Source organism: Oncorhynchus mykiss, chromosome 7 (genome assembly GCF_057628025.1).
Source record: "Oncorhynchus mykiss isolate SJ-2025 chromosome 7, ASM5762802v1, whole genome shotgun sequence".
NCBI lineage: Eukaryota > Metazoa > Chordata > Actinopteri > Salmoniformes > Salmonidae > Oncorhynchus > Oncorhynchus mykiss.
The window spans coordinates 46,804,318-46,827,524 of NC_143028.1; the positions used below are offsets into that span (position 1 = coordinate 46,804,318).

At 42.7% G+C, this 23,207-nt stretch overlaps 2 long non-coding RNA genes across 2 annotated transcripts in view; both read left to right on the forward strand.

Moving 5' to 3' along the window:
• The window catches only part of LOC149982568 (uncharacterized), a 44,478-nt gene extending 30,706 nt beyond the window's left edge, over positions 1–13,772 (forward strand). Inside the window, exon 2 of the long non-coding RNA XR_016497280.1 lies at positions 12,745–13,772. This is a non-coding gene — a long non-coding RNA (uncharacterized LOC149982568). The remainder of the gene's footprint in view (positions 1–12,744) is intronic.
• Positions 1–22,790, forward strand: part of LOC149982567 (uncharacterized) — a 130,254-nt gene extending 107,464 nt beyond the window's left edge. Inside the window, exon 3 of the long non-coding RNA XR_016497279.1 lies at positions 22,750–22,790. This is a non-coding gene — a long non-coding RNA (uncharacterized LOC149982567). The remainder of the gene's footprint in view (positions 1–22,749) is intronic.
• Positions 22,791–23,207: the final 417 nt, after the last annotated feature.

Below are 23,207 nucleotides of genomic sequence, written 5' to 3' on the forward strand. Positions count from 1 at the left end.
CTTTAAAGGTAGATGTGATGAATCTGAAACCTAGATATTATTTATTTTCATAACAAAGACATTTTCAAAGGCAGTTTCTAAATCAAATATGCCTCAACAAGGTTAAGGCCTCTGAGATGTCAACCTGGGTCTCCTCTCACATACTTTACGTAGCCTACCTCTGACTTAGATTAAAGAGACAATCTCTGGTGATTGCACAGGGACAATTCCCTGTGTTATTCTGAATATAATTAAATGTTGTCCATCTTTCTCTCCCCTCCTTTTGGTGGAGTGTGTTGAATTTGTTTTTTTTTAGTGATGATGGGAGGAGGACAATTTTGTTGGTTTTTACAAGCCAGACTCTTGCTTTGCTTTGAGGTGCTGGGATGTGATGGATTTGCTCCAGTAGTGTGCTGAAATGGAACCTCCTTCACCACCCAAGATTAGACGTGGACATGAAAAAATAATTAAAAATATTGATCATGTGTACAGTGCAAGGAAGCCATCTCGAACGGGAAAGAGAGTTCAGCCTTCCATTCTGAATTGGTTTCTGGGGCTGTGGCAGAGTGAATTACACTGTTGGACTGTGCCTAATGCCGTGCCCCACAGCTCCACGACAGGGAGAGAGCAGGAACCTGTACGGAAGAGAGGGATAGAGAAAGAGAGGGAGAGTGAGAGAGAGAAAAAGAATGAGAGAATGAGAACAGTTGCTGTAAATTGACCTTTGCAAGACGGAGGGTATTTTTGTATGTATTTGTGCGTGCCTGCCTGCGTGCTTGCAGCCGTGTGTGTGTGTGTGTGTGTGTGTGATTGTGGTGAGGAGGGGGTGGTATAATCTTGTGATTTATTATGACCAGGGTTGGGGAGTATCTGATTATACGTAATCAGTTACATGTAATTTGATTTAAAAATACGAACTGCAATCAGTTACGTTACCAGCAAAAAACATTGTAATAAGATTAAAGATACTTATGGATTACTTTAACATTTTGAAAGGATGTTTGCGGAAAAAAATACATTGACATGTTTCTGTTTTATCAATGATATTCAATTCAGCATTGTAAAAAGCTGCAAGTTTAAGTTTGTTCTACCTGAGCAAGTCTGACCGCTAGTCAGAGACAAACAACTATGATGACACACCAAATGTAAGATGGATATTTTTAGTCTTCTTCTAATGCCTCTTAAAATAAGGGGAAAGTAAACCAAAAGTAACAATCAAAACAAATTAAATGTTATTTGTCACGTGCCAAATTCAACATTCCGTGAATTGCTTACTTGCAATCCCTTAACGAAGAAGGCAGTTCAAGAAATAGAGTTAAGAAAATATTTACTAAATGAACTAAAGTTAAAAAAAATAACATAACAATAACGAGGCAGGAGGTACCAGTATGGAGTTATGTGTGGGGGTCCAGGTTAACCGCGGTAATTTGTAAAGTGACTATGCATATAGATAATAGACAGCGAGTAGCAGCAGTGTAAAAACAAAGGGGGGGGGGGGGGTCAATGTAAACAGTCCGGGGGTGTCTATTTGAATAATTGTTCAGAAGTCTCATGGCTTGGGGGAAGAAGCTGTTTAGCAGTCTTTTGGTCTTAGAGTTGGCGCTCAGATTAGCATGCAGTGCAGTAGCAGAGAGAACAGTCTCTGATTTGGTGGACTGGAGCCTTTGACAATTTTTTGGGCCTTCTTCTGACACAGCCTAGTATATAGGACCTGGATGTCAGGAAGCTTGGCCCCAGTGATGTACTGGGCCGTTTCGCATTAACCTATCCAGCGCCTTATGGTCAGATGCCGAGCAGTTGCCATATCAGGCAGTGATGCTCTCGATGGTGCAGCTGTAGAACTAGTTGAGGATCTGGGGACCCATGCCAATTATTTTCAGTCTCCTGAGGGGGAAAGGTGTTGTCGTTCACTCTTCAAAATCAAATCAAATTTTATTTGTCACATGCACCGAATACAACAGGTATTACAATAGGTATACAACAGGTATGACAGTGAAATGCTTAACCAACAATTGTCACAACCCTGCCTGTTCGGGCAGCGCTCGGCGGTCGTCGTCACTAGCTGCCACCTTTTCCTTTTCTGTTTGTTATGTCTTATTGGTTACGCCTGTCTCTTTTTTTGTTTTGATTCAGGACTATTTAAGCCTGTTAGGCCCACCTGTTTTTGTGCAGGCTTGTTTTCTGTCAGTTGAGGTTGTTGCGTGTAGTGATCCTGTCTGTTTGTGCCCTGTGTTGGGTTGGACAATTTTTGATTATTCGCCTGTTGTTTTGGGCGTTAATATTGGAGGCCGAAATAAAGTCCGGTTTCCCCATTATCCTATGCTCTCTGCGCTTGACTCCACACCCACCACTCCAGGCTTTGTGAAAGAAGCCCGCACCACTGCTATGGAGTCAGCAGGAGCAGCCGCACCTCCTCTCCCATCCATGGAGGAGCGACTCCATCATACGGCCATTTTGCACCGTAACGGGTCGGCAATGGACCAAATGATGGAGAGGAGTGGCCTCCCTACCTCACCCCCAGCTCCTCCTCTGCCAACAACCCCTAACCCTCCTATGGCATCCGGATCCGGTGCTCTGTGTCTGGAGCTCCCCAGGGAGTACGATGGAACGGCGGCTGGGTGCCAGGGGTTCTTACTACAGCTTGAGCTGTACCTGGCTACCGTTCGTCCGACTCCCTTGGGGGAGCGTCCTCGTCTCCTGTTGTACGGGTCGAGCCCTGAAGTGGGCCAACGCAGTGTGGAATGGCCCAGACTCGGCAAGGGACCACTACCCCGAGTTCACCCGCCGGTTCCGGGCCGTGTTCGACCACCCACCAGAAGGCCGAGCGGCAGGTGAACGGCTGTTTCACCTGCGACAGGAGACGAGGAGCGCGCAGGACATTGCGCTGGAGTTTAGCAGCTACCACCGGCGAACCCTGGTTACAATACATTCATAAAAACCTAAAGCTTACCTTGACTTGGAAGAGTTCCAGGGTTGGATAGCCATATCCAGCTAGCTAACATAGCACCCCGCTCTGTTTGAGTAGGCTAAACTAGCTAGCTGCATTCGCTAGCTAAGTGAAAGTGAAAAGTAAAATACAATGAAATATAGCTAGCTGTCTTTCTCTTTCTTTTATATATTTTTTTTCAAAACTGTTCAACTATTTTTCTCTCTCTAATGAGTCAACTACTCACCACATTGTATGCACTGCAGTGCTAGCGAATTGTACCTTGTGCCTTCAGGACTAGATTCATTGTCTGATCCTTTGATTGGGTGGACAACATGCCAGTTCATGCTACAAGAGCTCTGATAGTTTTGAAGACGTCCTCTGGACGTTGTCTTAATTTCTGAGTAAGTCTATGGAACGGGGTGAGAACCATGAGCCTCGTAGGTTTTGTATTGAAGTCAATGTACCCAAAGGAGGATGTAAACTAGCTATCCACCGGGTACAACATGGTGCTGTTGAGGCTACTGCAGACCCTCATTGCAAATCTGTGTTTTAATCAATTATTTGGTGACGTAAATATATTTAGTATAGTTCTATCGAAAAATGATTACTTATTTTATTGTTTCACAATTTGTATTTGTATGAAATTCACTGACGATGATACCATCTTTTTTGTGAAGTGCACTAGTCCCTCCTGCAGAAAAGCACCCCCACAACATGATGCTGCCACACCCGTGCTTCACGGTTGGGATGGTGTTCTTCGGCTTGCAAGCATCCCCCTTTTTCCTCCAACCATAACGATGGTCATTACAGCCAAACAGTTCTAATTTTGTTTCATCAGACCAGAGGCCATTTCTCCAAAAAGTACTATCTTTGTCCCCATGTGCATTTGCAAACTGTAGTCTGGATTTTTTTATGGCGGTTTTGGAGCAGTGGCTTCTTCCTTGCTGAGCGACCTTTCAGATTATGTCAATATGGGACTTGTTTTACTGTGGATATAGATACTTTTGTTCCTGTTTCCTCCAGCATCGTCACAAGGTCCTTTGCTGTTGTTCTGGGATTGATTTGCACTTTTCGAACCATAGTACGTTCATCTCCAGGAGACAGAACTTGTCTCTTCCTGAGCAGTATGACGGCTACGTGGTCCCATGGTGTTTATACTTGCGTACTATTGTTTGTACAGATGAACGTGGTGCCTTCAGGCGTTTGGAAATTGCTCCCAAGGATGAACCAGACTTGAGGAGGTCTTCAATTTTTTTCTGAGGTCTTGGCTGATTTCTTTTGATTTTCCCTTCATGTCAAGCAAAGAGGCACTGAGTTTGAAGGTAAGCTTTAGAATACATCCACAGGTACACCTCCATTTGACTCAAATGATATCAATTAGCCTATCAGAAGCTTCTAAAGCCATGACATAATTTTCTGGAATTTTCCAAGCTGTTTAAAGGCACAGTCAACTTAGTGTATTCAAACATCTGACCCACTGGAATTGTGATACAGTGAATGATATTTTAAATAATCTGTCTGTAAACAATTGTTGGAAAAATACATTTGAAATTTGTGGAGTGGTTGAAAAACTAGTTTTAATGACTCCAACCCAAGTGTATGTAAACTTCCAACTTCAATTGTACTTTTTAACTATGATGATATTTGAGGATCTCACCTGCAGAGGCATGTAGTTCCGTCACGACTTCTTCCGAAGTCCTTGCCTCTCCTTGTTCGGGCGGTGCTCGGCGGTCAACGTCACCGGTCTTCTAGCCATCATTGATCCATTTTTTCATTTTCCAATGGTTTTGTCTTGTCTACAGTGTGGCAAACTGTGGCAGGGTCTACAGTCAATCACTGACTACAGGAAGAAATCCAGCCCAGTCACGGACCAGGATGTCTTGCTCCCAGGCAGACTAAATAACTTTTTTTGCCCGCTTTGAGGACAATACAGTGCCACTGACACGGCCTGCAACGAAAACATGCGGTCTCTCCTTCACTGCAGCCGAGGTGAGTAAGACATTTAAACGTGTTAACCCTCGCAAGGCTGCAGGCCCAGACGGCATCCCCAGCCGCGCCCTCAGAGCATGCGCAGACCAGCTGGCCGGTGTGTTTACGGACATATTCAATCAATCCCTATACCAGTCTGCTGTTCCCACATGCTTCAAGAGGGCCACCATTGTTCCTGTTCCCAAGAAAGCTAAGGTAACTGAGCTAAACGACTACCGCCCCGTAGCACTCACATCCGTCATCATGAAGTGCTTTGAGAGACTAGTCAAGGACCATATCACCTCCACCCTACCTGACACCCTAGACCCACTCCAATTTGCTTACCGCCCAAATAGGTCCACAGACGATGCAATCTCAACCACACTGCACACTGCCCTAACCCATCTGGACAAGAGGAATACCTATGTGAGAATGCTGTTCATCGACTACAGCTCGGCATTCAACACCATAGTACCCTCCAAGCTCGTCATCAAGCTCGAGACCCTGGGTCTCGACCCCGCCCTGTGCAACTGGGTACTGGACTTCCTGACGGGCCGCCACCAGGTGGTGAGGGTAGGCAACAACATCTCCTCCCCGCTGATCCTCAACACTGGGGCCCCACAAGGGTGCGTTCTGAGCCCTCTCCTGTACTCCCTGTTCACCCACGACTGCGTGGCCACGCACGCCTCCAACTCAATCATCAAGTTTGCGGACGACACAACAGTGGTAGGCTTGATTACCAACAACGACGAGACGGCCTACAGGGAGGAGGTGAGGGCCCTCGGAGTGTGGTGTCAGGAAAATAACCTCACACTCAACGTCAACAAAACTAAGGAGATGATTGTGGACTTCAGGAAACAGCAGAGGGAACACCCCCCTATCCACATCGATGGAACAGTAGTGGAGAGGGTAGCAAGTTTTAAGTTCCTCGGCATACACATCACAGACAAACTGAATTGGTCCACTCACACAGACAGCATCGTGAAGAAGGCGCAGCAGCGCCTCTTCAACCTCAGGAGGCTGAAGAAATTCGGCTTGTCACCAAAAGCACTCACAAACTTCTACAGATGCACAATCGAGAGCATCCTGGCGGGCTGTATCACCGCCTGGTATGGCAACTGCACCGCCCTCAACCGTAAGGCTCTCCAGAGGGTAGTGAGGTCTGCACAACGCATCACCGGGGGCAAACTACCTGCCCTCCAGGACACCTACACCACCCGATGTCACAGGAAGGCCATAAAGATCATCAAGGACATCAACCACCCGAGCCACTGCCTGTTCACCCCGCTATCATCCAGAAGGCGAGGTCAGTACAGGTGCATCAAAGCTGGGACCGAGAGACTGAAAAACAGCTTCTATCTCAAGGCCATCAGACTGTTAAACAGCCACCACTAACACTGAGTGGCTGCTGCCAACACACTGACACTGACTCAACTCCAGCCACTTTAATAATGGGAATTGATGGGAAATGATGTAAATATATCACTAGCCACTTTAAACAATGCTACCTTATATAATGTTACTTACCCTACATTATTCATCTCATATGCATACGTATATACTGTACTCTATATCATCGACTGTATCCTTATGTAATACATGTATCACTAGCCACTTTAAACTATGCCACTTTGTTTACATACTCATCTCATTTGTACATACTGTACTCGATACCATCTACTGTATCTTGCCTATGCTGCTCTGTACCATCACTCATTCATATATCCTTATGTACATATTCTTTATCCCCTTACACTGTGTACAAGACAGTAGTTTTGGAATTGTTAGTTAGATTACTTGTTATTACTGCATTGTCGGAACTAGAAGCACAAGCATTTCGCTACACTCGCATTAACATCTGCTAACCATGTGTATGTGACAAATAAAATTTGATTTGATTTGATTTATGTAAACTTCCAACTTCAATTGTACTTTTTAACTATGATGATATTTGAGGATCTCACCTGCAGAGGCATGTAGTTCCGTCACGACTTCTTCCGAAGTCCTTGCCTCTCCTTGTTCGGGCGGTGCTCGGCGGTCAACGTCACCGGTCTTCTAGCCATCATTGATCCATTTTTTCATTTTCCAATGGTTTTGTCTTGTCTTCCCACACACCTGGTTTCAATCCCATTCATTACCTGTTGTGTATTTAACCCTCTGTTTCCCCTCATGTCTTTGTCAGAGATTGTTTTATGTCAGTGTTATTTTATGGTTGTATAGGTGCGCGACGGGTCCTCGTACCCATGTTTATTTATGTATATACATATTAGTGTTTGGAGCATGTTAAGTGGGCATTTATTAAAAGACTCCATTTACACTCCGTTTGACTCTCCTGCGCCAGACTTCCCTGCCACCTATACATACGACTCTAACAAGTTCGTCTCAGGTGGGAGTGGATTCTCTGGTTTTGAGGCATCAGGAGTCTACGCCTTGCTCTGTCAGAAGCTGGGTAATGTCCAGATGCAGGCACTCCTGTCTGCGCCTGAGAGGAAAAACAACACATTTCAGATTGTTAACTACACGCATACTGTGTGTGTGTGTGTGTGTGTGTGTGTGTGTGTGTGTGTATTTAGCTGTGAGCCTCACAGATTTACACACCTGGACAGACAACTCAGGTTTCTGCTGGTGCTGGATCCATGTTTGTGTAAAGGACATCATGCTGCTTTGCTTAGCAAGTACCACTTTCTCACGATTCGGCCCGTACCTAGTGTGAACTTGGGACTTCTGCCTTGCTAGCACACGTGACCAGCCTCCTGAAGTTTCACACATCCATGTACTACACTTGTCCCTATTAACCAGGTTGTGCAGGTCAGACGGAGTCCAGAAGGTGGGTACTATGCAACAGAATACAGACTAAAGGAATTGTTATATACCATTACATATTTACACATACACAAATGTAAAGTAGCTCATGTATTTCAGTGTTATGTTCATTATCCAACAGAGGCCCTGGGAAACAGTCTACACAGCAGGTTAGGAGAATTAGGATAAGGTTAGGAAAAAAGTTAGGGTTAAAATGCCAAACATTTGAACTTTTGAGGTTAATATGACAAAAGCTTGATCCTTTCTAGCATGACCGGAAACAAGCGAATGTATGGCGTGCTCCAAGTACATAAATCTCTATATTTTTGTGTGTTTTCAGAAATGGTGCATGCAGATGTTTAGTGTTACACTAAAACGGCTATAAACGGCTATAAATGAGGCCCAGGGTACTTTCTGACATGGGGGGAGTTTGCTCCTCTGTTCTTGCAGTGGGGGTAACTTGTGTTCTGCAAGTTTGCTTGGGGTATATGGCAAAAATAGCCTACACCAAACCCATGGGGATGGTTTTGGTGCACTTGCTTTTCTTCCATCTTCAGACATATTTGTAGATATCTGCCTTACAAAATAAGCATCCAAAGATAGTAGGGAGCTAGCTAAGCATTCCAGCACGCACTGGAGGGTGTAGAGAAAGAAGTGCTATCTGGTTAGTAGAGACCCTACTGAGTATTCCCACCCCACTTTAGCTGAGACAGGTACACACGTTTTTTACAAGCCAATATGTATCTGCCTCATGCGGAGGTGTTCCGCTAGTCCTGAGGCATGGTCCTAGGGCTCAGGTCCACAGAGAGAAAGAAAGAAATAAAGAGGGAAAGATAGAAAAAGAGAAAGAGAGAGAATTAGACAGAGCATGCTTAAATTCACACGACACCGGATGTGACAGGAGAAATACTCCAGATATAACAGAGTGACCCTAGACCCCTGACACTGCAGCATAAGTACTGGAGGCTGAGACAGTAGGGGTCGGGAGACACTGTGTCCCCACACCCGGACAGGGCCAACCAGGCAGGATAACCCCACCCACTTTGCCAATGCAAAGCACCACAAACGATTATGTTAGGTCACCACCAAGCCAAAGAAAAACAGCCATTTTTTCCAGCTAAAGAGAGGAGTCACAAAAAGCAGAAATATAGATACAATTAATCACTAACCTTTGATGATCATCATCAGATGACACTAATAGGACTTCATGTTACACAATACATGTACGTTTTGTTTGATAAAGTTCATATTTATATAAAAAAATCTGAGTTTACATTGGCGCGTTACGTTCAATAGATCTAAAACATGCGGTGATACTGCAGAGAGCCACATCAGAAATACTCATATTAAACATTGGATATACTTGGAACTTTCGATAAACTTCTCCTTATTAATGCAACCGCTGTGTCAGATTTCAAAAAAACTTTACGGAGAAAGCAAACCATGTAATAATCTGAGTACAGCCTTTAGACAACAAAGCAGCCAAAAAGATGCCCGCCGTATTGGGTAGTCAACATTACTCAGAAATAACATTTTAAATATTCACTTACCTTTGATGATCTTCATAACAATGCACTCCCAGGAATCCAAGGTCCACCATAAATGTCGTGATTTGTTCGATAATGTCCATCAGTTATGTCCAAATGTCTTATTTTGTTAGGGCGTTTGGTAAACAAATCCAAAAGCGTGTTTAGGTTGCGCCGAACGTCGGACGAAAAGTTCAAAAAGTTCCGTTACAGCCCGTAGAAACATGCCAACCTAAGTACGGAATCAATCTTTAGGATGTTTTTTAACATAACACTTAATTAACTTCTTAAGGTATAGGGGGCAGCATTTTCACTTTTGGATAAATAGCGTGCCCAATTTCAACTTCCTGCTACTCATGCCAAGAATATAAGATATGCATATTATTAGTGGATTTGGATAGAATCCACTCGGAAGTTTCTAAACCTGTTTGAATCATGTCCGTGAGTATAACAAAACCCCGAAGACTAACCGTTCAGATGTTTATTTTTTAGGTCTCTGTCTGTTCATTGAGTTCTCATTGGGAAACGATATTTCTTAGGAACTTGTTTGTTCCTACCGCTTCCACTGGATGTTACAAGTCTTTGGAATTTGGTTGAGGTTATTCATTTGTGCAATGAAGAAGTACGGCCATCTAGGAACTGCGTAACACTGTTGAGAGTTGCGCAAGACTTGAAAAGTAGCTTGGTTTGTTGTCTTCCTGTATTGAACACAGATAGACCCGTCTTCAATTTGATCGATTATTAACGTTTAAAAATACCTAAAGTTGTATTACAAAAGTAGTGTGAAATGTTTTGGCAAAGTTTACAGGCAACTTTTGAAATATTTTGTAGTGACGTTGCAGAATTTGGAAGCCGTTTTTTTCTGGATCAAACGCGCCAAATAAATGGACATTTTGGATATATATGGACGGAATTAATCAAACAAAAGGACCAATTGTGATGTTTATGGGACATATTGGAGTGCCAACAAAAGAAGCTTGTCAAAGGCAAGGCATGTTTTATATTTTATTTCTTCGTTTTGTGTAGCACCTGCAGGGTTGAAATATGCTACCCTCTTTGTTTACTGTTGTGCTATCATCAGATAATAACTTCTTATGCTTTCGCCGAAAAGCCTTTTTAAAATCTGACATGTTGGTTGGATTCACAACGAGTGTAGCTTACATGTGTGATTTAATGAAAGTTTGATTTTTATATCATTTTATTTGAATTTGCCGCGCTGCATTTTCCCTGGCTTTTGGCCAAGAGGGACGCAAGCATCCCCTATACCATAAGAAGTTAACGTCTCTTGGGTAGGGGGCAGTATTTTCACATCTGGATGAAAAGTGTGCCCAAAGTAAACTGCCTGTTACTCAGGCCCAGAAGCTAGGATATGCATATAATTGGTAGATTTGGATAGAAAACACTAAAGTTTCAAAAATTATGTCTGTGAGTATAACAGAACTGATATGGCAGGTGAAACCCCGAGGACAAACCACCTCCTCCCCCCTAAAACAAATTCAGCGTATCACTATTTTCAATGCATGTCACTTATTATAAGGCAAAGTCCTCCCATATTGCAGTTCCTAGGGCTTCCACAAGATGTGAGTCTTTAGAAAGAGTTTCAGGCTGGTTTTTGGAAAAAAAGATCCAGAAATGGTAGTTTTTCTAGGTGGCTCCCATTTTGGCTGTAGTGTTTCCAAGCACGTGAATGAATGCGTTCTTTGGTATTTTTCTCCAGGAAAGACAATAACGATTCTCCGTCTTACATTTACATATTAGGCTACCTAAGGTTTGATTATAAACGTTGTTTGACTTGTTTGGAAAAGTTTTAGTAACGCTTGGGATTCATTGTTTTTATGCATTTTGATGGGGGGGAAACTGGGTGGATTATTGAATGAAATGCGCCAGCTAAACTGAGTTTTTATGGATATAAAAGACATTAACCCCTCTGCGCACCGAACCCAACATACGGTGGTCGCTACATAAATAGTCATATTAAACATTCATGAAAATACAAGTGTCTCACATGGGTCGAAAGCCTAGGATCTTGCTAATCCAACTGCGTTGTCAGATTTTTAAAAGGATTTACTGCGAAAGAATACGATGCGATTATCTGAGAACAAAGGCCCATAAAAAAAACTATTTCAACCAGCACAGGCGTAACAAAATCAAATTGCAATAAAATAAATTGTTCACCTTTGACGATCGTCCTCTGTTTGCAATCCCAATGCTCATTGTTACACAATGAATGGTCTTTTGTTTGATAAAATCAATTTTTATAGCCAAACATTTTGTGAACCGCTTGTGTCGTGAATTCCGTCTCATTCCATTTTCGACGACACATTCAATGTAAATACACATACTAAACGTGACTTTATCCAGTCATGTTTGGTTTCATTGCAATCAACTGGTTTGTTTGTAACACAACCAAACGTGATGGGCCATTTCGCGGGACGTATTGACTGAAAGAAACCGATTTGAAGACAACAAGTAATGACATCATTGTGCACCAATGATATGACCGCTGTTTCGTTGATTGACTGTATTTTAACCCAATGATCACTGATCGTCTTGAAATATAGCTGGGTAGATAGCCAATGAGTTGAGGTAAACGGCAATATGTTATGTTTATGTGTTGGAAGACCAATCCATGTAGTAAACTCCGGCGTAAAGAGTGTCATTCGCCATTGAGGATTCATACCGGAAGGAGCCACGCATGTTATGCACAGCATTATTTTGGTAAAGCGCATCTTCAGCTGTTTATAAATCAATCAGTATGGCGACTAAGTCAGGGAAAGCTAAATCTAAGTCTAGATATACAGATGTACACACAATTTCAGAAGAAATTGATTGGGAAAGAGAGACAGAGATTGTTGGAGGACGATTAATTTAGTGATTCCCAAATGGAGGAATATTTTTTGAACGGAGAGGACATCGTTTTGGACTGGTAAATTCTTCTCATGCTAATGCCGTTGTTTGAAATTAATAACCTAAAATATTATTTGATTTTTTTAAATTTTAGTATCAATATATAAAAATGTAATGAAATGTAATGAAAGTACACGTTGGCTATACATTGTGGGTGGGGGTATGTTTGTATGTACTGTATGTGTATGACCCATAGCCTATGTTTGTGTGTGTATATATACATATTGTGGATTAGAGGGAGCATGGCTGAGATGCGTGTCTGCCGCTCCACCCCACCCCCACATGAAATAGCCTATTTGAGGCTGTTGGAGGGGGGGCAGGCCCACAACAATGGCCAAAGTGAAATGGAGACAGTAGATACAGCTGGTCTGTTGTAATATAATAAAGACAGTAGATCTAGCTGGTCGGTCATAATATAATAGAGACAGTAGATCTAGCTGAAATGTCATAATATAAAATAGACAGTAGATCTAGCTGGTCTGTCATAATATAAATGAGACAGTAGATCTAGCAGGTCTATAATAACATATTCAACCTTATGTTCCCTGTACTCTATTTGTATATCTGTTTATTATACCTGTTGATATAGGGATCATATGTGAAACTATTCTAACTGAACATTTTCTTTCACAGTGACACTGACTCCGAATGGGAGCCCCCAGTGCCAAGGTGTCCATCCCCCACTGAAGCTGGTTCATCCAGCTGGACACCTGTTGTCTCAGCGCTACTGGGGCATGGACTGCAAAAAAATTCCCCATTCCAAATGCAATAAAGGACTACAACAAGAGCATGGGAGGTGTGGACCTGTCAGATGCGCTGATAGGATATTACAATGTTCTCCATAAGATGATGAAATGGTACAAGACTTTCTTCTATCATTTCATCGACATTGCTGTGGTGAATGCATTCATCCTACACAAGGAAATGGCTAAGAGCTGTGGAAAGCCCCCCATCTCACAGCTAGCCTTCATAGAGCTGCTCATCAAGGAGCTTGTTGGCTACAGCACCACAGCACCATGTTTTGGCCCCTCTACCTCTGTCCCTTCTGCTCCGGCCACAAGTGGTGTTCCGTCTGCCCAAATGTATTTCTGCAGGCATGAATTTGCCTCAGGGCCAAAAGGGCACAGCATGGAGGCGTCACTGTGTTCTTTGCAAAATGAATTCCCCCATCACCTGCACCAAATGCTTGTTGACTCTCTGCTTTACAGCAGAAAGAGACTGCTATGGCACCTGGCATCAGCAGCACAATATTGTGTAGAGGATTGAGGGTCTTCCAGATATTGAAAGTGTTTTTTTGTAAATGTAAATATATATTTTTTTCATGTTTTTACTAAATTTTTGGGGGGGTGTGTTAGAATACCATTTTGGTATTTTGTATATAGTTATTTCATTCAAAATGTATAACTTCACCAATTTGGCCACTTGGGTACATTTGGGCTACTTGTGTGGGACACCTGGGTGACATTTGATAAATGTCATGTAGCACACTCATTTTGGAAGGTATCATTCTGAAACTTTGCACAAGTACTATTAGCCTCTTGTTTTTCACTGAAATTGTCCCCATCATCCTATCTGAATGTTTGTTTTGTCTTGTTCATTTTGAAGATGATACAACAATAAAAAGAAAAAACTGAAGGTTTTTTTTCATTGTATTATCTAAACCAGATCTATTGTGTTATATTCTCCTACATTCAATTCACATTTACACAAACTTCAGTGTTTTCTTTCAAATAAAACCAATCATATGCATATCCGTGGTTCTGGGCCTAAGCTACAGGCAGTTAGATTTGGGTACGTCTTCAGGCGGAAATTGAAAAAAGTAGGGGGGTAGCTGGGTAGCTGTAAGAGGTTTTCAGTCTACCCCCTACTTTTTCGAACATTCTGTTAAAAATCGCGCAACATTTCAGCGTCCTGCTACTCATGCCAGGAATATAGTATATGCATATGATTAGTATGTGTGGATAGAAAACACTCTGAAGTTTCTAAAACTGGTTAAATAATGTCTGTGACTATAACAGAACGTGAACAGCAAGCGAAATCCCAAGAAAAACCTGGTCACAAAAACCACAGAAAAGTATTAATCCGCCAGTCTCTGAATTGTTTATTGCAAGCAAAAATATATAGCAGGGAGCTTGCAGTTCCTAAAACTTCCACACGATGTCACCAAAAACGTAATTTTCATTGACAAAAATGACCTCGCCTCACCTCGCACAAAGTCAAACTTATATCTAACCTAGTGCAAGGGAACAGACAATGTATTCAAACCTATCCTTTGAATCAGGACACTGGTTCCTGTATCTGTCTCCTGAGAAAAAGGCAGAAAACACTCCAAAACAAACGATTCAGATGCAACAGTGTCTCGCAGAATCTTTACTGGCACATCACTTCCCAATAGTGAAACATAACCCTCTGTAACAGTGAATAATCATATTAAAAGGTTTGGACAATTGAGCTTGAGCAGCAGGATTAACATGAGGAACAGACTCAACTAATGCAACAGGTTTTAAATTTGTGCTGGCCAATCTGCTGACCTTTTTACCAAGGACAGGACATTTGTTCTTCCACTGGCCTTTACCTTGACAATAATTACAGATTTTACTTACATCATTCTGTCCACATGTACCATGCTCGGATCTAGATGGAAATGTGCCATTACCAGAAACAATGGAATTTGCTGACCGAAATCCACTTGAACTGTTCCTCTGCCCCCATCTCGCATAAAGGACCCTCAAACTGCCTTTGTGGTTCAGTATGTACAATCTGCCAAAACAGCAGCTTCAGATGAAGTCCATACTTTGTTATTTTATATACAGTGGGGCAAAAAAGTATTTATTCAGCCACCAATTGTGCAAGTTCTCCCACTTAAAAATATGAGAGACAAAATGACAGACAAAATGAGAGAAAAAAATGACAGACAAAATGAGAGAAAAAAATCCAGAAAATCACATTGTAGGATTTTTATTACATTTATTTGCAAATTATGGTGGAAAATAAGTATTTGGTCAATAATAGTTTCTCAATACTTTGTTATATACCCTTTGTTGGCAATGACAGAGCTCAAACGTTTTCTGTAAGTCTTCACAAGGTTTTTGGGGCTGTTGCTGGGCAACACGGACTTTCAACTCCCTCCAAAGATTTTCTATGGGGTTGAGATCTGGAGACTGGCTAGGCCACTCCAGGACATTGAAATGCTTCTTACGAAGCCACTCCTTCGTTGCCCGTGCGATGTGTTTGGGATCATTGTCATGCTGAAAGATCGAGCCATGTTTCATCTTCAATGCCCTTGCTGATGGAAGGAGGATTTCACTCAAAATAGAGAGGGAATTTTGGTTTGCAATAAGATGGAGCAGGAAATGCAAGTCTTTTGTAAAATAACTAAGATCCTTGTGGTTGACAATATTGTAGACCTATTGCTGGACAAGTTGTATACTGATAAGTTCAGTGAACATTACCATGCATTCACTATGTTTGATGGTGTTGATAACAAAGTTGTTGTCAAAGCTGATGATCTGAAATTTTATAAGCCTTTTGTCCTTCAAAGTGCTTATATTGCTGATGAGAGCCTTTATGTTCCTTTGTTTGCCATGATTGAGTAATAGTCAGATTATTGGCAACATTGTCAAGAAAATTGTTTACCTAGTTTTAGGAGGACTTCCACTTGTGTGAAATAGCAACTCTGCAAATATTCTTGTTCCCATATAACAGATGTACCGAGGTACCTGTGATGCACTGATTTCATTTTGAAACACCCCCATGTGTCATTTGAACAACTCTATTTTAACACTCCAAGTGTTTCAGTATGAACACTACAGAAAGTGTTAAATTAACACTGAGTTGCCCTACATGAACACTGGAAGAGTGTTAAAATGAACACGCCTGGTGTTAAATTAACACTTTCAAATGTGCTGTGTTAGCTACAAACATGAAGAGGATGCAAGTAGTTCAAAGAAAAACAAAGAAAGTATGGATAAATGTCACACAGACATATGATTGTCTTACTCCCCAGACTGTATGAGTGATTCTCAGATGTAATGAAGGCTTTGCTTTGCTTCTCTCAAACAATGAGGCTTTAGGTTCATACGACCCCACTGTTGCAGGAGCACTTTCTAGGACATCAAGAGAAATACGAGAGAGACAGAGGGGACTCAACTCTCCGTCTCTCATTCCTTCTCTTTATTACACTCTGTCTCTCTCTCCCTCTTAATCTCTCTCTCTGCACAGCCTATCTGTTGTTTTTGAGCTACTGTAAACTGTCTTCTTCCTGTGATATATTTTGAGCTATACACACTCGTAATCTGTTTCACTGTGATGTTAGGCTATGTGTTTCGCTAACAATCTGTTCCTTCACGATTACGTTTTGGAGGTGCTACGCACACATTATATCTGTTTTGTGCTGATGTTCTCTGAGATAACATTGTGCACAGCTCCACTGACCTCAACTCGTTTGGTGACCGACAGGTCCATCTGTATTTTATTCCACTAGTCATGCACATGCATCTGACTACATCACTGATTCTGCCCCCGCCTCTCCCTCCTCTGTGGCAGGGCACGTCATCAAGGTTTTAGCTCTGATAATTACACATTGCTCATTGGATTTGATTAATACCCCGTGGCCGCTGACTGCCCCCATGAAATCAGGCCTGGCCCTAAAATGAGTCACCCTCCTCCGTTCATTCAGTTCACCCTACCAGGGCACCAACGGCCATCTTTCACAGGCTTGCTGAAACGCTACCGATAAGCTGGCTAAAGAAGTTATCACAACCAGTCAAATCACAATCCAGGGTAAAACAACTCCACACACTTGCTCTGATATGGGTATTACATTGGGATTTCTTCTGCTTGTGGGTTTTTGTAAATAACAAGCAGCTATCTGGAATTATTTCAGATTTCTTACAGATGTTCAGTACTGTTTAAGAAATGAGCTCTAACATTACACTGTCTCTCACGCCTTGTTTGGTGGTTCTGTTAGCCAAGCACGAACACACACACACACACACTGACAGTTCTTAAAGGATCGCTCTGCCCATATCAGCACTCGCTATCTTAATAACCTAACGCTTCTTATTTTCCCAATGACACCCACTCCCATTATTTTCCTGTAAATGTGTATGCAGGGGAGATGAAAGATAACAGATGAAAACAATCTCCAGTTGTTGTTGTTATTGGTATGAAATACTATTTATATATTAATAATGGAACAGGAGGCGGGGATAATGATGTTTGAGTAAGTTTAGTCTCTATCTTTTCTTCTTGGAAACTATGATGTGTTTGTACTGATGAATCAGACGTCAGAAAACCCATTAGCAAAATATTTGTTTTTGAAGTGATTTTCCCTATTCTCTAGTGTATTTTATCCAGCAGTATTTGTAATTTATTTTGAGTACTGTGATTTTCCCATTGTAATTTCATACTGCATCATTGCTCTGCAGAGCATTACTAAGGATACAGGTCTCTTTCCAGTTACTGTAGAGAGTTAAACCCAGCCTTAAACCCAGTGTTAAAAAAATTGTATTACAACAGTAATAGTGGTAGTAGTATAGTGTTAAAAGCCACAATATACTGCAGTCGCAATCACATCACACTCTGTATTTCTAGAAATAGATAAGGTAAATATAGCCCATGACATCAATCCTTTATTGTTAGCGGCAACAATATGTCTCTGAGGTGGCTTGCTATGTGGAATGAATTGAGTGCACTGTGGGGCAGGCAGAAATGTTCTGGAAGCTGGACCACAGTGTCACCAGGTTAAATCTCAGAGGCAACCTTTCTCCCTTTGCCCTTGACCAAGGTCTCCTACCAGGGAGGATACTTGGGAACGAGGCTAAACAGTGGAGTTTGAAATGCCAGGCGAAGCCTCTTCCAACCACTTGCAGAGGGATTTTGGTACTTGCTCAAAGAGGTTAATAAATCCTCTTTGTGCTAGGGGGCAGTATTTTGACGTCCGGATGAAAAACTTGCTCAAAGTAAACTGCCTGTTACTCAGACCTAGAAGCTAGGATATGCATATACTTGATAGATTTGGATAGAAAACAAAGTTTCTAGAACTGTTAAAATAATGTCTGTGAGTATAACAGAACTGATATGGCAGGCAAAACCCCGAGGACAAACCACCCCCCCCAACAACAAAAAAATTCAGTCTACAACTGTTTCAAATGGCTGTCATGTTTAAATCCTCCAAGATTGCAGTTCCTAGGGCTTCCACTAGATGTCAACAGTCTTTAGAAAGAGTTTCAGGCTTGTTTTTGGAAAAATGAGCTAGAATTTGTTGTTTTTCTAAGTGGCTCCCATTTTGGCTGTAGTGTTTTCATGCGTGTGGATGAGAGTGCGTTCCTTGTTGTTTATCTCCGGTAAAGACAATAACGATTTTCCATCTAAAATGTTAACTTCAGGCATGTGTCTCCTTTCCTCTGTCTGTAAGCACAGGCTACCATTAACTTTTAAACACACTTTGAAATCTCCTCAAGACACTGTCATTAAAGGGCTGAGTTGTCTCAGTATGCCACTTACTGTAATTCAAAAAGCACGCCAACTTTAGTACAGCTATGATTCACAATTTCTTCCTCTCTTCCTCTTTTGTTCTCTTTCTCTATTTCTCTCTGCATTTTGTGTGTGCATGCATGCCAGTATGACTGTCTTCTTGTGCTCATTCCACGTCTACAATATCATTCATTCTATTGTCATTTGACTCTATTCACAAATGTTCAACATCTAAAGAAACTTGGTGCCATTGTGGTAGAGTTATATTTAAAAAAGTTATATTAAAAAAAGAGAGGATTTTCAATACTCTCTAATTGTTGTTTATTTAGTTAGTGGCTGATCTGTTGATCTTGATGTTGATGTTGTTATTTTGTTATAACTGAGGCGTGGGAGGTGGTGGTCCCTGTTGTGGTAGGCGGGCTGACAGGTCAAGTGCAGTCATATGCTGCATCTTAATTTTCCTGTTTTAAATCAGCAACAATAGGGAGAGTGATGTGCATATGCTGAAACAAAGGCACGATTGGCTACATTACGGTTGTGGCACAGCCCGGGAATGAACCCGGGTCTGTAGTAATGCTTCTAGCACTGTGATGTAGTGCCTTAGACCGCCGCACCACTCGGGAGGTCTTAACACACAATTTTAAATGTGTGTTAAATCTGAGATTTATTGAATTTTTGTGTTTTGTGTATTCACACTTATAACACACCTCACACGTTAAACTTTCACAGAACAACCTTGAAATAACCCTTCACGCACGGTTCTTTTAAAAATCCCAACAGGGAAAATGTATTTTAAATTTAAAAAAGTGTGAACCTTGTTCCAAATGAAGACATAGTCTGAAGATGTGGAGGGAGAACATCTGAAAAATTGCACATTGAGAGAGAAATTAATAGATTACCCGTCAAACTGTGACTCTCCATGAAAAATGTGCTCCCACTGATGTGTTGATCTTCCCTGAATAAGTGCTACTTTTAAACAAATCTAGCTGCTATGGAAAGAAACGTTTGTGTCAGGTTCAGGATCAATGTCAATACCCAGTCAGAAAACACATGTCCTCAGTTTGTGTTTACTAATCGACATAATTTCAAAGAGCATGTTGATGTGAGGGTTGTGCTCATGTGATTACTATCAGGGATAGGAAAAAACAGATAACTCTTATGAGATAACTCTCTTCATGTCCAAAGATATGAAGCAAACACTGGAGCAAACAAATAAAGCTCAGCACTTAAACCTAAAAGTTCCTATAGATGTCCAGCACTCGCTGGACAAAACCAACTCTTCTTCAACCTATTACAGTCCAAATATTGACTGTGAAACTCTGTAAACGTCACTCTTTTAGGGCTATCCAAACAAAGATAGAAAATGACCTTGAGAGCTGTTGTACTGTGTATGCTAGGAGTTAGGAAGCAAGTACAGGGAGTGAATTTATTAAATAACGGAACATTGTACGAAACAAGGGTAGAGTACAGCAATGAAACACAGAAACAGAGTCAACGATGCCTGGGGAAAGAACCAAAGAGAGTGACAGATTTGGGGAGGTAATCAGGAAGGCGATGGAGTCCAGGTGAGTCTCATGAGGTGCGCGTAACGAAGGTGGCAGGTGTGCATAATAATGAGTAAACTGGCGCTGGAAAGGGTGAGCGGGGGTAGACTTTATAGCTGTCTCCACTCCAGTAAAATGTCACGATATGTTAACATCAGTATATTTTGTGCATTTCATCACCATGCAATATAAACGTTCTCAATATAATTTTTTTTTAATAGAAATTCTGTAAAGATGCACCGACGCAGAAGGGCGACATCTTACGAGTTCCAAACCAACTTTGCAATACAATGACTTTTATCGTGTTTTACAAATCTTTCATTGACAGAAGTTTAACTTTTTGTGTTATTTGTTGGTTTGGCAATGCCACTGTCAGCCAGATAAATATGCTGAGAAGGATTATCCCCACAGCATGGAAGGTACTTGGAGTCAAACAGACAGGCCTGGATGAGATCTTTAAGGTCAAGGCCCTCCGCAAGGCTCACAAAATAACTTTAGACCCAAGCCACCCCCTGTACCCGGACTTTGAACTACTCCCCTTCGGGTGCAGGTACAGGGCACACCTCGGTAGGAAGAATATATACCTCCTAAATAACTTCCTGACTGAGGTCTTAAGATGCTGCTCAATATATCCACATAATTTTCCTGCCTCATGATGCCATCTATTTTGTGAAGTGCACCAGTCCCTCCTGCAAGAAAGCACAACCACAACATGATGCTGCTAACCCCGTGCTTCACGATTAGTTTGGTGTTCTTCTGCTTGCAAGTTTCCCCCTTTTTCCTCCAAACATAACAATGGTTATTATGGCCAAACAGTTCCATTTTTGTTCCATTAGACCAGAGGACATTTCTCCAAAAAGTATGACCTTTGTCCTCATTTGCAGTTTCAAAGAGTAGTTTGGCTTTTTTTATGGCGGTTTTGGAGCAGTGGCTTCTTCCTTTCTGAGCTGCCTTTCAGGTTATGTGGATATAGGACTCATTTTACTGTGGATATAGATACTTTTGTACCTGTTTCCTCCAGCATCTTCACAAGGTCCTTTGCTGTTGTTCTGGGATTGTTCTGGGACTTTGGGACAACAAAGTCAAGGTATTGGAGTGGCTATCATAAAGCCCTTTGTATTTAATTTATTTTACCTTTATTTAACCAGGCAAGTCAGTTAAGAACATATTCTTATTTTCAATGACGGCCTAGGAACAGTGAGTTAACTGCCTGTTCAGGGGCAGAATGACAGATTTGTACCTTGTCAACTCAGGGATTTGAACTTGCAACCTTCCGGTGACCTCAATCCTATAGAACATTTGTGGGCGGAACTGAAAAAGCGTGTGCGAGCAAGGAGGCCTACAAACCTGACTTAGTTACACCAGCACTGTCAGGAGGAATCGGACAAAATTCACCCAGCTTATTGTGGGAAACTTGTGGAAGGCTACCTGACACGTTTGACCCAAGTTAAACAATTTGAAGGCAATGCTACCGAATACTAATTGAGTGTATGTAAACTTCTGACACACTGGGAATGTGGTGATAGAAATAAAAGCTGAAATAAATCATTCTCTCTACTATTATTCTGACATTTCACATTCTTAAAATAAAGTGGTGATCCTAACTGACCTAAAACAGGGAATTTTTACTAGGATTAAATGTCAGGAATTGTGAAAAACTGAGTTTAAATGTATTTGGCTAATGTGTATGTAAACTTGCGACTTCAACTGTATATGGTTTCCAGTTTGCCCAGCGAAGTTCCTTGAAGGCCGTCTTGGTTTCCGCTTGTGGGAGGATATACACGGCTGTGACAATAATCGAGGAGAGTTCTCTTCGCACCACGATATGGAGTCAGCAGGTACACCCAGTCCTCCGCTACCAGTGGAGGAGCGCGTACAGCAGCACGTGACGATGCTCTAAAATCTTGGCACAGCCATGGATCGCGTGCTGCACACCATGGAGCGATGGGAGAGAGGGGGTTTTCCCACACACCCATCCACTTCACCCCAACCCACACCGCTGTCCACTCCTCCGTCACCTGAACCCAGTGGGATTCGGCTCTCGCCCCCGAGGGCATATGATGGGATGGCTGCCGGGTGCCAGGGGTTCCTGCTCAAGTTGGAGCTCTACCTGGCAACCGTCCAGCCGGCTCCCTCGGGACCTGAGAGCGTGTCCACGCTCATCTCCTGTTTGTCGGGGAGAGCACTTGAGTGGGCCAATGCCGTATGGGGGAGAGAAGGCCCAGCGTTGGTCCACTATGAGGATTTCACCCGCCGTTTCCGGGCGGTATTCGATCATCCACCTGAGGGGAGAGCGGCGAGGAATGAAAGGGCCCTGAACAACCATTACCGGTGCAGTCTTGATCTGGCACCGTGGCATCAGAGCCAGATCAAGGCACCTGCGGTGGATGAATGGTTTCTGCGCTCAGAGGAGACATGGGACACTGCCCATGTGCACCTGCAACAGGCCATCAGGCGGCAGAAGGCAAAACCTACCCCTTCGCCTGCCCTGCCGGAAGCTGGGTCTGCGGTGTGTGGGGCCATTTAAAGTCCTGAGGAGACTGAACGAGGTTTGTTATAGGTTACAGCTCCACCCCGATTACCGTATTAACGCCTTGTCCCATGTGTCTCTCCTAAGGCCGGTGGTGGCTGGTCCGCTCCAGCTGTCTGAGGTGCGGGAGGTTCCTCCGCCCCCTCTGGACATCGAGGGGGCCCCGGCGTATGCTGGGTGAGCCATCATGGACTCAAGGCATCGGGCGAGGGGCCTTCAGTACCTCGTGGAGTGGGAGGAGTACGGTCCGGAGGAGAGATGCTGGGTGCCGGTGGAGGACATCCTGGACCCTTCCTTACTGCAGGAATTTCACCGTCTCCACCCGGATCGTCCTGCACCTCGTCCTCCGGGTCGTCCCTGAGGCCGGTGTCAAGGGGGGTTACTGTCACGACTTCCGCCAAAGTTTGTGCCTCTCCTTGTTCAGGAGGCGTTCGACGTCACCGGCTTTCTAACCGCCACTTTTTCCATTTGTTTTGTCTTGATTGTACACACCTGGTTTCCATTACGTTATACTGTATTCCTTATTTAACCCTCTGGTTCTCACA